The sequence below is a fragment of the Bombina bombina genome, chromosome 3 (assembly GCF_027579735.1).
Source record: "Bombina bombina isolate aBomBom1 chromosome 3, aBomBom1.pri, whole genome shotgun sequence".
Taxonomy (NCBI): Eukaryota; Metazoa; Chordata; class Amphibia; order Anura; family Bombinatoridae; genus Bombina; species Bombina bombina.
The window spans coordinates 1,073,377,588-1,073,383,690 of NC_069501.1; positions in this window are offsets into that span (position 1 = coordinate 1,073,377,588).

Genomic DNA, 6,103 nt, shown 5'->3' on the forward strand with positions numbered 1-6,103 from the left:
GTAACAAAAAAAAAATGAGCTAAATGACAAAAACAGCGGCTAACGCGTTTCGACGTGAGCCTTACTCATAGCCTCATAAAACACATATAATCAGAAAGATTTAAAAAACTTAGCTTGAACCCTGATTGGAATTTGAGATACTCATGAACAGGAAAGCTCCAATTGGTGAGCCGTCAAAAACTCCCCGCCTCTCACTCACCCGGTGTCCGCCCCTGTGATGCACGTCATCACTACAGGTAAACAAACAACCCCGGTGGACAGCGGTAGTCAATCCAAAGCAAACCAATTTAACAAAAAATCAAAATTCCACACTAGTAGGCCTGTGGAGAAGAAAACCTTATATGTAAATATGTATATAAATAAAATAAAGAGATAGCAGCAATACAATCCCAAATCGGGACAACAATTAATCACAACCTGGCCGCACTCTGTAGACACAATTTACCTTAGCTGTGTATCAAGCTGCCACCCCAGGAGAGTGTTCAGGGGTGTGGCTAAGAGTCAATTTATCCGCCTGAAAAGGAATTGTACATTTCATTCTGTTTATGAAAAACAGGCGGATGACTTGACCCTTAGACTAAAGGAGAGAGGATATGATCCTTAAATGATCATGAAGGCCAGAAGAGATGTAGGGAGAATTCCCAGAGAGACATTACTGTCTAAAACCAAGAAGAGAGAGGGTGACAACCTGGATACCTCTAGTAGAGTGTCTTTCATCACTGAGTACTCCAAACAATATGACAAGGTTTGTCGGATAGTGAGGAGACACTTCAGCCTCCTTCTAGCTGATGATGGGCTAGCAGATGTGGTGGAAAGGGGGATCAGATTTGCGTATAGAAAGAACAGGACAATTGGAAACATGGTCGCTCCCACCAAGATTTGGTCGAAGCCTGCCGAACATAGTGCCTCATCTTGGTTGACATCTGTGGGGGTCTTCAGGTGTCACCACCACACGTGTGTTGCCTGTGAAAGGGTAATGGTGGGGGATGTCTTCAAATCCTCAGCGACGGGTGAGAGCTATAAGATCAAATACTGTTTAAACTGTAGACAAACTTATATAGTGTATTTGATCACTTGCAATGTGTGTTCTCTGCAGTATGTTGGGCTCTCAACAAGAGAGGCCCGAACCCGCATAAAGGAGCATTTGTCGGATATTAGAATAGGGTCCAAGACCACCCCCCTAGTAAGACACTTTATTGAAACACACAACAAGTCAGTAAGGTCCTTTTGTGTGGACCATTATAGACAAGGTTCCCCCCAAACGGGGTCAGGGAGATAGGGTGAATAAGCTTGGCGAAAGAGAGGCCTTCTGGATCTTCAAGTTGAAGACCAGGATTCCAGGGGGCCTCAATTAATTTGGTCAATTTTTGTTCCCGTTGATTTTCCTTGAATACTTTGTGTATAAAGACATGAAGGGGATGATCCCCTGTTAACTTATTTCTTTCTTTGTGTGTCCCTGTGTTGGAGGAGTATGTGCACTTCGAACATACAGTTGGTGCATTTTGCTATCTATGTTGTTTCTTGGAAATTGAGGCCAATCATTTATTTTGATTTATTTTACTTTACTTTTTTCATTTTGCTGTTCTATTTTGGCTTCTTAGGATTGTTCCTGTTGGGTTTGATCCCGAAATACAAGTGCTTTTGTCCGGTGTACATGGGCAATTTTGTTTCGTTTAGGTGTTTATCTTTTGTAAATTTACTTTGTGAGGTTGAAAATGATGTTCGCTTGGAGCTTGAGACTGTACACAGCTAAGGTAAATTGTGTCTACAGAGTGCGGCCAGGTTGTGATTAATTGTTGTCCCGATTTGGGATTGTATTGCTGCTATCTCTTTATTTTATTTATATACATATTTACATATAAGGTTTTCTTCTCCACAGGCCTACTAGTGTGGCATTTTGATTTTTTGTTAAATTGGTTTGTTTTAGATTGACTACCGCTGCCCACCGGGGTTGTTTGTTTACCTGTAGTGATGACGTGCATCACAGGGGCGGACACCGGGTGAGTGAGAGGCGGGGAGTTTTTGACGGCTCACCAATTGGAGCTTTCCTGTTCTTGAGTACCGACAGCGGGCCCCGCCCAGCACTGGAGCATATGATCTCTGTGACGATGTGGCAATGCGCTGTCGGTAAACTTTGTATATCTTATCCTCTTTTCCCCGACATTAGTGGGGCACTGGTTAAAAATGTGAATCGATTTATCTGTGACGGGAGCACTCAGTGATGAAGACAACTAGGGGAATCACACATAGGATTATTATTATTATTTTTTCTCGAATCCAATTTATATGTGTTTTTGAATTAAGTGCATCAATGCATTGCTAGTTAGCAAATAGGAAGGTTAGGGGGAGGTGGGTGTGCATGTGTTTGACACTGATTGGCTAATTGTGTAGAGGGTGTGTATTCCAAATTCCAATCAGGTTTCGAGCTAAGTTTTTTTAAATCTTTCTGATTATATGTGTTTTATGAGGCTATGAGTAAGGCTCACGCCGAAACGCGTTAGCCGCTGTTTTTGTCATTTAGCTAATTTTTTTTCTGTATTGGGTGTATAGTTTTAATAGGGACCTTTTCCCTGTGTATTTTTTGGTTACTTTTGTTACCCTGTTCATTCTTTTCAATTAAAAAAATGTGGAACGGCCATTTCCAGGTGCTTCTTTGTTTTTCTTTTGTGCTTTACCATGTATCCAGGCCGGAGTGAGCACTGGTTTTTGGCTGTGAGCTGCTGATTCAGTGGATCATCAAGGGACAGTTTGCGGGACCAGGGGTCGATGACAGCCCTTTATCTTCAGCTTGGTAGACAACATTGCAATCCGGTGTGACACAAGAGAAGCCGCTGGAGCAATACTAAATAAGGTATTTACCGAACAAACTTTTAAAGGGGTATCTGTTACGTTGCCATTTGAACAGTTCAGTACTTTTGCCTCTAGGATTGAGAGTGCTTTTGGCGTGTGACTTTAGACCCGTTTCCCTGCATGCATACCTGTACTCAGGGAGGGAGGAACCCTGTTGTACAGGATTGAACTTGGACTGTACATTACAAAGAATGTCAAGTCGTGGATATATAGTTTTTTTTAAGTTGTATGCTTTTTTTACTACACCAACACTGTTGATAGGTTTCTACTTGTGCCTTATTCTTGTGTAAACTCCCACTGTTCTTTATTTCCTCTTGTTTTGTTTGACTGATAAGGGGAGTTGAGCAGGCAATACTTGGCAACACTGAAGTGTAAGTAATTTTGCAGATTTTTGGAACATTTTTTAAAATACTTTTTTTTCATGCAGTTTTTACCTCAGTTGACCGTTTTATAATATGTACATAACTCAAAATGTTTTATGGCACTTTAAATTGGCCTTAAAATGACAAATTAGTAATCTTTTAAGGCTATTTTCCTTCAAAGACTACTGCTGAGACTGACAAATCTGTTTCAAATTTAGGAGCTAGCAACAGTATCATGGAGCTAGCTGCACACTTATTTTAGGAGCTAAATAAGGGTGTTTATACATAACATATTTGTCCATGAAGAAATCCAAAAATTAGAGCAGTACAATTCAAGGAGCTATGGCCCTTGGTATTAATTATTTTACTATGGCTACATGTTTTTTATTCTTGCTTAAATTGTGAAATTCACAATATTTCTGCTTCTAATTAACAGATAACCTTGACATTTTTTTTTTATATTAAAACAACTTTTTTTTTTTTTTTTAATTCATCATCCCATTTCTCTTGTTAAGTGTATCCAGTCCACGGATCATCCATTACTTATGGGATATTAACTCCTCCCCAACAGGAAGTGCAAGAGGATTCACCCAGCAGAGCTGCTATATAGCTCCTCCCCTAACTGCCATTACCAGTCATTCTCTTGCACCCAACGAATAGATAGGATGTGTGAGAGGACTGTGGTGATTATACTTAGTTTCATACCTTCAATCAAAAGTTTGTTATTTTATAATAGCACCGGAGTGTGTTATTCCTTCTCTGGTAGAATTTGAAGAAGAATCTACCTTAGTTTTTACTATGATTTTAGCCGGCGTAGTTAAGATCATATTGCTGTTTCTCGGCCATCTGAGGAGAGGTAAACTTCAGATCAGGGGACAGCGGGCAGATTAATCTGCAAAGAGGTATGTAGCAGCTTATTATTTTCTGACAATGGAATTGATGAGAAAATTCTGCCATACCGATATAATGTAAACTCAGCCTTAAATGCAGTAGCAGCAACTGGTATCAGGCTGTCATGTATGTATATTTTACACTTCAGTATTCTGGGGAATGGCACTTCACTGGAATTATACTGTGTGCATAAGACTTTAGCCTAATTTGCAGGGACTGGCAACAGGCTCTTTAATAACACTTAATTTATTTTAAACGTTTTTTGCTGGCATGTAAAATCGTTTCATTTTCTGAGGTACTGGGTGAATAAAATGTTTTGGGCACTATTTTTTCCACTTGGCAGTTGTTTTATTTAATTTATGACAGTTTACTGATCTCTCTCACTGTTGTGTGTGAGGGCGAGGGGCCTTTTTTGGCGCTTTTGCTATGCATCAAAAAATTCAGTCAGAAGCTCATTGTATTTCCTGCATGATCCGGTTCATCTCTACAGAACTCAGGGGTCTTCAAAACTTGTTTTGAGGGAGGTAATCATTCACAGCAGAGCTGTGAGATTGTAGTTGACTGTGATAAAAAACGTTTATTTCTGTAACTTTTTTTTCTGCTATCAGGGTTAGTTATCCTTTGCTAATGGGAACAAGCCTTTGCTAAAATTGTGTTTTTTACAAAGATTTGATGCTATAACCTTTCAGTTTATTAACTTTCAACTGTCACAACTCTTTCTGTGCTTCTTATAGGCACAGTACGTTTTCATATTATAGTAAATTACTTGAAAAGTATTTCCAAGTTGCTAGTTTATTTGCTAGTGTGTTAAACATGTCTGATTCAGAGGAAGACATCTGTGCTATATGTGCTAATGCCAAAGTGGAGCCCAATAGAAATTTATGTACTAACTGCATTGATGCTACTTTAAATAAAAGTCAATCTGTACAAATTGAACACATTTCACCAAACAACGAGGGGAGAGTTATGCCGACTAACTCGCCTCACGTGTCAGTACCTGCATCTCCCGCTCGGGGGGTGCGTGATATTGTGGCGCCGAGTACATCTGGGCGGCCATTACAAATCACATTACAGGATATGGCTACTGTTATGACTGAAGTTTTGGCTAAATTACCAGAACTAAGAGGTAAGCGTGATCACTCTGGGGTGAGAACAGAGTGCGCTGATAATGTTTGGGCCATGTCAGATACTGCGTCACAACTTGCAGAACTTGAGGACGGAGAGCTTCATTCTGCGGCTGACGGTTCTGATCCAAACAGATTGGATTCAGATATTTCAAATTTTAAATTTAAGCTGGAAAACCTCCGTGTATTACTAGGGGAGGTGTTAGCGGCTCTGAATGATTGTAACACAGTTGCAATACTAGAGAAAATGTGTAGGTTGGATAAATATTTTGCGGTACCGGCGAGTACTGACGTTTTTCCTATACCTAAGAGACTTACTGAAATTGTTACTAAGGAGTGGGATAGACCCGGTGTGCCGTTCTCACCCCCTCCGATATTTAGAAAGATGTTTCCAATAGACGCCACCACACGGGACTTATGGCAAACGGTCCCTAAGGTGGAGGGAGCAGTTTCTACTTTAGCTAAGCGTACCACTATCCCGGTGGAGGATAGCTGTGCCTTTTCAGATCCAATGGATAAAGAGTTAGAGGGTTACCTTAAGAAAATGTTTGTTCAACAAGGTTTTATATTGCAACCTCTTGCATGCATTGCGCCTGTCACGGCTGCAGCAGCATTTTGGTTTGAGTCTCTGGAAGAGACACTTGAATCAGCTCCATTAGATGAGATTACACACAAGCTTAAAGCCCTTAAGTTAGCTAACTCATTTATTTCAGATGCCGTAGTACATTTAACTAAACTTACGGCTAAGAATTCCAGATTCGCCATTCAGGCACGCAGAGCACTGTGGCTAAAATCCTGGTCAGCTGACGTTACTTCTAAATCTAAATTGCTTAATATACCTTTCAAAGGGCAGACCTTATTCGGGCCCGGGTTGAA